We start from the raw sequence: 10,505 nt of genomic DNA on the forward strand, positions 1-10,505 counted from the left end.
AGGATGCCTCCTGGACGCCTCCCCGGGGAGGTGTTTCGGGCAGGTCCTGCCGGCAGGAGGCCCCGGGTCGACCCAGGACACGTTGGAGAGGTTACATCTCCACTCTGGTCCGGGAACACCTTGGGGTCCTGCCGGAGGAGCTGGTGGAGGTGGCCGGGGAGAGGACGGTCTGGAGCTCCCTAGTTGGGATGCTGTCCCCGCGACCCGGACCCGGATAAGCAGAGGAAGACGACAACGATGAAGTAATCCTGCATGTTTTTCAGGTAACAATAAAAGTGTTGGAAAAATGGGAGAGGATGAATCGATATGCAGCTGAGAAAGCCATGCTTCAGCAAATTCATTTGTACCCAAAATAAAATGGTTGTGAAATTAAGTGTTTCTTTGGTTTTATTGTCTTTCACTCAAAATAAATACCAACTAGCTAAATAGTTATCAGCTGTAGTAGTTAAATTCTGTTGCAATGAGCTGCTGTGATACACAATAGGACAGTGTTATGATATTTAATAACAAATTTTTGTTGCTGGTGAGAGAGGAGTGTTGCTGAAATGTTTTTCACTGCTTCTGGGAGTCCTGTACTTTAGCAATTGGTGTAGGTCAAAAGTTCATCTTGGGCTTAACAATAAAACTGAATATTTAGCCAGTACTATTTTGTTTGCACATTTTGAAGTCTTAGTTTAATGTGTTCTCATTTTTTCCATATGTTTTTTTAATTCACTTTACAGCCTTTTATTGTGTGTGTGTATATATACATATATGTATATAAATATATATATATATATGTATATATATGTATACATACATATATATATGTATGTATGTGCTACTGTCATAAAAATTCCCTGTCTGAAGGACAAAGGGATTTAATATTCAATTTTCATGCAACGCAGGTAACGTTACTTAAGTTTGCCAGTCCAGATCTGAAAAGAAAAAAAAATCCGAAATAAAAATCTTTTTCCGGTAAGTTTTGTTTTTTAAAAAACTACTTCCAGTGAAAGTAATGACTTCTGGTTAAGGTAATGACCCACTGTGTAATTTTTCTCTTAAATGTGTACAAATCGAAGAGAAAAACGACACGGTATGGTTTTGACAAATTCAAACTACTTTTGTGCTTTGTCAATAAAGCGTATTCAAGAAAAAAAAACTACTTCCGTCAAAGGTAATGACTTCCGAAAAAAACTACTTCCGGCAAAGGTAATGGCACTCATTTTTCCGGATACGTCATTTCCTGTCACGGCAAAGACGCCAGCTGATGTCTGCAGCCAGATGCTCTTGAGTTTACTGGCCGTTTGACCTAAGATGGCTGCCACGAGTGAAACCGTTACATATTAAACAGTATTTTGTTCAATTTAACTAAAGCATAACAACGTGGCACTGACATATATATATTGCTACCAGCTTAATAAAACAACTTTTAAGAGTTTATTCACATTTTCTGACCTGTATAAAGCAGGCAAAAGCAGAGCACTGAAGACAGGATGCCTCTCTTTTCCTTCCAGTTCACGTCTGAGGAAACGTCAGGCGCAGGCATCCCTTTATCAGTCCCCGGAACAACAAATCCATAAACAAAGGTTCCGCTCTGACTTAATGTGTCCATAAATAAAACATAAGCGTTTAAAAGACAAATAAAATAATATATATATATATATATATATATATATATATATATATATATATATATATATATATGATCAAGATTTAAATGTGGCAATCCATTTCATGGGTGCTACACAAATATTCATACAGCAACATGATCTAGCAATTTTGGTGACTTAGAAATGTGTCAGTGAACTGAGCTTCATAGCATGGCCTCTTAACTTCTTGTGAGTGATTATGAGTGACTACAGCTGGTGACTTCTCTTAGGTCAGGTAAATAGGGCTCATTGGATACAAACGCCCACAAACGCTACAATGGGAAAGTCAAAGGAGCTCAGCATGGATCTGAAAAGGCGAATTATTGACTTGAACAAGTCAGGAAAGTCACTTGGGGCCATTTCAAAGCAGCTGCAGGTCCCAAGAGCAACAGTGCAAACAACTGTTTGTAAGTATAAGGTGCATGGCACTGTTTCATCACTGCCAAGATCAGGAAGAAAACGCAAGCTATCACCTGCTGCTGAGAGAAAATTGGTCAGGAGGGTAAAGAGTGAACCAAGAATCACCAAAAAGCAGATCTGCCAAGAATTAGAAGCTGCTGGAACACAGGTGTCATTGTCCACAGTCAAACGTGTTTTGCATCTCCATGGACTGAGAGGCTGCCGTGCAAGAAGGAAGCCCTTGCTCCAAAAGCGGCACCTTAAGGCTCGACTGAAGTTTGCTGCTGATCACATGGACAAAGATAAGACCTTCTGGAGGAAAGTTCTGTGGTCAGACGAAACAAAAATCGAGCTTTTTGGCCACAATGCCCAGCAATATGTTTGGAGGAGAAAAGATGAGGCCTTTAACCCCAAGAACACCATGCCTACAGTCAAGCATGGTGGTGGGAATATTATGCTGTGGGGCTGTTTTGCTGCCAATGGAACTGGTGCTTTACAGAGAGTAAATGGGATAATGAAGAAGGAGGATTACCTTCACATTCTTCAACATAACCTAAAATCATCAGTACGAAGGTTGGGTCTTGGGCGCAGTTGGGTGTTCCAACAGGACAATGACCCCAAACACACATCAAAAGTGGTAAAGGAATGGCTAAATCAGGCTAGAATAAGGGTTTTAGAATGGCCTTCCCAAAGTCCTGACTTAAACCCCATTGAAAACATGTGGACAGTGCTGAAGAAACAAGTCCATGTCAGAAAGCCATCAAATTTAACTGAACTTCACCAATTCTGTCAAGGGGAGTGGTCAAAGATTCAACCAGAAGCTTGCCAGAAGCTTGTGGATGGCTACCAAAAGCGCCTAATTGAAGTGAAAATGGCTAAGGGACATGTAACCAAATATTAGCACTGCTGTATGTATATTTGTGACCCAGCAAATGTGATCCCTTTTCTCTGTTAACCCATAATAAAGACATTAAAGAACCAAACTTCATGAATGTTTTTTGTGACAAAGAAGTATCTGTTCCAATCACTCTATCAGAGAAAAATCAGTTTTAGAAATAACGGGACACTCAGTAGAGCCATTATATTATAATTTTTACAAGTGTATGTAAACTTCTGACCACAACTGTATATGTGTAACACACACACACACACACACACACACACACACTGCAGCATGTTAGAATCATGTGAATGACTAATTGAACTACACTGAACTGCTTTTGTAATAATTTAATCTCTTATTCTGGAGTAAAATAAAGAAACAAGCTAAATCATCACATATCTGTGGCATAAAGAAGCATCTTCTGAGTTCAAACACAGGGATGGAGCACAATGTTTACACCTGAACAGTATCAGGATGTTTTAACTCACAGAGGCCTGCAGGTCTTGTGTTTTATGAGCAGAGCGCTGAGAATCCGCTTGTTATGAGCGCTAAATGTTATTTTGCCGCTTCCGTGCGGAGCGGCAGGGAAACACATTTCAAACACGGAACCGAGTCTGGTTGCCGAACCGAGCAGAATTCTGATGACGTCACACCGGTGTGCGAAGGTGCGGGGTTCCAACCCACGAGAGGAGGGAGAGAGGAGGTAAACAGCGAGTGGATCACAGGGACTGAACTGATGTTTTGAGCAAAACTGCGGTAAAAATGGCTGTTTGTCGTGCTGCTACATGTAATGTTTTAATTTATTAAGCCTACAATTTATTTTTACTCAGTAACGGATATGATTTAAAATGTAGCGAATTACAATTCTTTTTTAAAAACGTACTCAAGTAAAAGTAAAAGTACTGATTTTAAAAACGACTTAAAAAGTATAAATATACAAAACAGCTACTCAATTACAGTAATGCGAGTAAATGTAATTCTTTACTTATCTCTGCTCCTCACCCCTGCCACATGGACCCAAGGGATAAACCATCAATCCTGCTCAATGGTCAACTTTCCTCGCGGGGTCACACCCATTAGGACAGTGGGAGGGTGTGTTTAGAGTTTATTTTGTTTGGAAATGTTTGTTTACACTGCAGCCTCCTCTGAGCTGTCATTCATTTTGGTTACCTTGGCAATGCATGTATGTTTGGGGAGTAGAGGGGAGAAGCTCGTAGTTTTCCATAATTGAATATGGACTGGAATCGGATTTGTGTGCAATTGGACTGTCACTCCACAAAGGGTCACAAATCACAGCATAGATCCAAAAGGATCTCCTTCAGGAAGCGGCATCTGCTCAAGAGCCACTCTGGATTCTCACCAATCAGATAAGTGCACTCAAAGAGGACGCGTTTCTTCCGGAGTGCACGCTCTGCCAAATCCTCCAATAACACAGGATCAGCCATGCTACAATGTCAGATTCCTGTTAATCATGGTTGTCTTTTAGGTTTAGCACCATTTATACACAAAGCTTTTTTTTCACACTGAAATTATTGTTTATTGGGTAGAATAGTTCATGGATGAAGAACATATGTGAGTGAATGAGACATTCAGTATTGCGGTTGCCCCGTTCTACCACTAGATGCTGTTCCTACGCATAGTCTGAGGTTCTCTCATTAGGATAATTTCCACACACAAGTACAAAATGATGAATACCATACAATGTATAAAGTTGTTCCTATGCACGACACACGTACAGATCTGTGCATAAGGACGGTTGATAAATGAGGCCCCTGATGAAAATAACCTGTTTCAGTTCCTCCCACAGTGGATCACCTGCCTCCATACCAGCCTCCTCTGTCATACTGACCCCCAGCATGCCCTTCTTCACCTCATCCATGAACCTTCTCAACGCTCTTCCAATACACAATCTACCAAGAAGTTCCATCTTCAATTTTCTTTGTCCAGTACCTTTTAATTATTCTGAATAACGCTTATTTATCTGACTCATGAATAACTATTTGGGCTCTGGAAGGTGTAGAGAATTTCTGTGTTTTCTTGATAAACATTTTGCTGCATTTACAGCTGCTGCAGACACACACATCTCCATGTTCTTAGTAAATAATTCGGATGTTTGTGTGTGAAGCTGAAGATTTATGTGACATAAATCATTTCATCTGCAGAAAGTCACAGTGGTTTCAGCCAGAGGAAGGGCTGGTGTGCGAAACAGTATGTGAGACAGTAGGACTAGGTAGGAACCACCACCGATGGTCTTCTGTCTCATTTCATCCTGAGTGTCCTGCAGCAAATGCTGGTCCTGAGTTTGGACATGATGCTAGGAGAGAGAAGAAAGCAGGAGGGTGAAAAGCAGTGAATAGTCTACATAACAAGAGGGTGGAGAAAAATCTAGCTTAAATACCCCTAACCAAACAGACATGCTAACTGAAAGACAACTAACTAAACGTGACTGGATCAGGAAGACAAGTATCAAGTCAAGGAGACTCTAGTTTAATCCATGAAGCAACAACTAACTACAGCAGCTACTTTAACATAACCCCAAGGGTAAACATATATAAAACAGTCATGGTCTTAATTACAGTTTTTCTCAAATGCTAAAACACAAAAGCCAATCCTCTAAACCAAATGACCAGTTGTCTAAACACATTTAATAAATCTAGCCATCATTTTCCAACGTCATAAACGCATTTCACAAGAAGACACAATTCACAAAACACAATCCTCCGTTCTCATAAATCTAAACACATTTTTCCTTGCTAAAACACAAGTTGCAAAAGAACTCTGCTCATATTCTCAAATGAAAGCTCATGTGATGCCAAATGCTTGCCACAGTCAGCACTAATTGAACACAATGAACACATCTGTCGCCATTCATTACACGCGACTCAAAATTGAAGACACTTGTTGCTAATGCTGTGACCACATGTATAAAAGCAAGTTCAGAGTGCACGGTTTGCTGAAGTTTCCAAACAAACACAATGGATGAAGGCAAAGTCAGGGGAAGAGGAATTCGAGTCAGAGGAGGGAGAAGAGCTGGCCATGGAAGAAGTGGAGGAGGCCAACAAGGGAGAGGAGTTCAAATCAGAGGAGGAAGAGGAGGAGGCCAACAAGGGAGAGAAGGTCCAGGAGGGAGAGCAAGACAACCTTGCACCATCATTATGGAAGAGATGCGAGCAACAGTCATTGACCATGTCATTGTCCATGGCATGACAATGACTGAAGCAGGACTAAGAGTCCGTCCAAACCTGAGTAGGTTCACCGTGGCCACCATTATCAGGGCATTCAGACAACACAACAGGTATTGTACTCTATTGCTTTCTTTGTCACAGTACAGTTTTACAAGCCTGTGAAAGTAGTACATTGGTTTCAAATCAGTTGTTATTGTAAAACATGTCAATTGACAACTCATGTTTCTTTCTTTAGAGTTGAAAGAATGCCACATAGAGGTGGGAGGGTTGCCATATTTACAGCGGCACAAGAAACCATCATTGTGGATATGGTTCGTGAGAACAACCTCATCAGACTCCGGGAGATCAGAGAAAGTCATCCGATAATGTCAACTTTGAGAGCATTGATGTCAGCTTGGCCACAATAGACCGAGTTCTCCGGCACCAAAAGATGCGGATGAAACAGGTCTATAGGGTTCCCTCTGAGCGCAACTCTGCGTGACACAAAGACCTACGTTACGAGTATGTGCAAGTAAGTATACATCCATGTTCACAGTACAGTTGTTGGATATACTGTGTTGCTCAGTGGCCTACATTAGTTTTGGACAATACTGTGCTACCTGATTGACTGTTGTTCTGAATACCTGTGGACTTTTACATTTACACAGAGGATATTGCAGTTGGACACGATGGCCAGACCTCATGAGTACCTCTTCCTGGATGAGGCTGGCTTCAACCTGCAGAAACTAAGGTAAAGAGGCCGTAACATCATTGGCCAAAGAGCCATCACTGAGGTTCCTGGCCAACGGGGGGTTAATATTACTCTTTGTGCGGCCATGGGTTCGGAGGGGCTTGTCCACTGACATGCTGTCCTTGGGTCTTTCAACACCCAACATCTCCTCACCTTCCTAGAGAAGCTAAAAGACATCCTCCTGGACCGCCAACAACACCATCCTGGGCCCGCACATCACATTTATGTGATCATTTGGGACAATGTCCGCTTCCACAGAACAAACCAAATCAGAAAGTGGTTCACCACCAACAGTAACCACTTTTTAAACGTCTGTCTGCCACCCTACTCTCCTTTCCTGAACCCTATAGAGTTCTTCTCGTCGTGGAGATGGAAGGTTTATGACAGACGATACACTAGAAAGAACCTCTTAAGTGTAATGGAGCTGGCCTGTGGTGACATCCCAGTGGAGGCCTTACAAGGATGGATTCGCCATTCCAGGGCGATTTTCCCGCGGTGCCTGGCAAGAGACAACATAGCCTGCGATGTGGCCCGATGCAGCTCAGCGACGTGTGTGTGTGTGTGTGTGTGTGTGTGTGTGTGTGTGTGTGTGTGTGTGTGTGTGTGTGTGTGCTCATGTTTTCAAGAACACTGTTGTGTGCAATAGATTCTGTTTTTGCATGAGTTGTGTTACAGTAGTGTACATGCAGAATTTTCTATAGATTTATACTCTTCATATGAAACTCACAAATCTAAATGCCTAATCCTCTGCAGAGATCTAAGAAGATCCGTAACTAAAGTTTCTAAAAAAAAAAGGGCAAATTGGCAGTTATGAAACAAAGAACCTTCTCACAAATTGAGCATTGTGTTTTCAGATTTGCTGTAGTGTGTAATGATGTGTATAGTGTTTACATTTTTGAAAGCTTTGAGCTGCTATTTTGTTGTGAAAGTTTGAGTTTTGAAGTGAGAAGGTGTGGTTGTGTTCATGTCGTTTTAGAAAAGGGTGTTGTGTTTAGAAATTGGGGAACATAGAGGAAATGTTTGTGAAATTTGTTTTAGCATTTGAGAAAAACTAATGTAATTCAATCCTCATGTTTCAGTTTAATGTCATGTAAAAACACAGATTACACATTCAATTTCTGCTGAATTCGTATTATATTCACCCAAACCTATTAACACTGGTTAAGGGAAAAATGATTAAAATAACAAGGAGTTCAGTATTAAATATACAACTACACAAATAATACTCCAGCCTTTAAATAGGAGTGGTATTACCTGGTTAGTCAAACCTTACGCATTTTAATTATGAATAACGCCATGAATTAAATGATATAAACTTCAAAACTAAACTGAAACTTACCGCAGTAACATTAACATATATTGTGTTAAATTATAGCACACACACCTGTAATGCTCTTCTAGAGGGATGAAACTGCAGCAGCAATGATCTAAATAAAAAAGGGAAGCAAACTTCTGGGGGAAACAAAGACTTCTGTTTTAGAAGCGAGTCAGTGCACATGTAAACACACACGATGGGGTATAACAACCTTCTGGCCTTCCACAAGGTACAGAAGGGACAGTCTGGGCCCATTCAATGGTGATGGCAAAGATAATAACAATTCAATGGGATAACACTCGAATGGGGTGTGCCATACATGGTAGAACAAAGGAATCAAGACCCTCCAAAAATTACACCCATCTCCCTCAGTCTACCCAGCACTTTACTGAGCTTTGGTGTGTTGAGAGACAGAATCATGTTGTTTTGTATCCCTTCTTTGGGGAACATTGTTCTATATTATTATTGTCAATAATAATATTATAGTTTATCAAGCAAGTTATCTAACTCATGGAAAGAGCACATCCTTGAACATTCAACAATGACTGATGGTCCCACCCTCAGTGCAGCAGCTCAGTAAGATACTGCAGAGAACATTAAGACCCCAAGATGGCTGTGCTATGCAGAAGGGTGTGACATAAGGAGAGGAGTTTGAGATGTTATTAAAGGTGAACTCGACTTATTTTGGTCTTTGGTAGCAAATACCCGGACCCACAAAAACAAAGGGGTCCCGCTTTTAAAAGGTGCAGCTCGTCGTTAGCCATCACCAGGGTCATTCAGCGCAGCTGTGCAGGCCTCATCCAGCATGGAGCTGTCCAAGGTGCTGACTTCCTTTAGGTTAGCTGTACCCAATTCGAATGATCCCGTTCACCCAGATCATGTGTGAGGGTGTATTTCTAACCTCGGTAGGCAGTGCGCTGCTCTTATTTTTATTCCCAAAATAATAACAGATTTAGCTAGCTATCACTACTATTTGCTCAAATTTAAAGTCGATTAAGGGGTCAAGATATTTTCCGTATTTGACCCCGGGGTTTTTTTTCAGCAAACCCCAGGGTAGCTGTGGCTCCAGTGTAGCTCATCACCACCAGGGTGTGAATGGGTGACGGAAAATCTACCTGATTGGGTGAAAAACCTGAAGGTCGTAGCCTACTTCATGTTCGCAGATTAGCGTTGTTTGAACACACGTTAAGTCCTTCTAAACCAAAGTATTTCCTTTGTACATCATTGACTAATGTTCAGTTTGTCAAATCTAGGATGTTTTGAGACTTGAGGGCATTATTTCATTACTGCTGTTAATTTAAATGAAAAACCGCAGATTTTTTCTGACGGGCTCCACTAGAAGCCCTCAACTTACCCATGGAGCCAGAATAAATATATAGTTTCTACTTATATTACATTAATTATATGGACTCTAGGCGTATCAGGGATTTTTTTTAGCAGAGAGGATGCAGACAGCTGCACAACCACAGTTTCATTCTCACTGAGAATGTTTTACACCAGCCCTGATTATCATTTATTAAATGTCTTGTTAAATGCATAAACCTTTACATCTAGTTTAAAGGCTATTGTCTCTTTTTCGTATCTTTTAAATACAAATGTTATAATTATAACTACCACCACCACTTCCCCCACACACACTTTTCTGTTTATGGTGTAATTCTGTTGATTTGACCCAGTAGTGACGTGTATAAATAGACTGGTACATGTTAGTTTCCAGTTCAGGTGGATGATGGTGTCTATTCTATTTCATCTACTACTGTACACTGGTAAATGTGCAGGAGGCACAAGTAACAGAATAAAATAGAATTTCAGCTTATGCAATAAAAGTACAGGTTATCGCTGCAGAACACAAATATTTATATTGTAGGGGAAAGAAACAGGGTGCATTTGAAGCTTTAATTGAGTTGTTTTACAACCCGACTAACTTTTAGTGTTTTGCGTTAATCTGGTGCTGGCCTGGGATGGTTTCAAATTACCAGCCTGATTTATTGTCCCAGTCCGCCTGACATAACATGCTGTGAATCAGCTGAGAGTAGACGTCCACTAGGTAACATCCATACACATGCGTTGGATGTGTACATCATGACCTCAGCAAACATTTGCACGTTTGATGACCATTGAAACGACGTCAGTACAAGAAGTCCCGTCATGGTTGAAAAATAGTTCCAAAACTGACGTCATTCCTAGCCATGAATTCTCTGTCATTTGACATCGTTCTCAGCTGCCCGCAGATAAACGGAAGTGACGCTACTAACATCGGCGATAGCGCCGAAGGCGGCAGTAGAAGCATGTCAGCTAAAATAAAAGCAAGCTCCTCTTACTCTGCATACTGAAGAACCACAAAAACACTGGTTCATCTCAA

The sequence above is a fragment of the Nothobranchius furzeri genome, chromosome 4 (genome assembly GCF_043380555.1).
Source record: "Nothobranchius furzeri strain GRZ-AD chromosome 4, NfurGRZ-RIMD1, whole genome shotgun sequence".
Taxonomy (NCBI): Eukaryota; Metazoa; Chordata; class Actinopteri; order Cyprinodontiformes; family Nothobranchiidae; genus Nothobranchius; species Nothobranchius furzeri.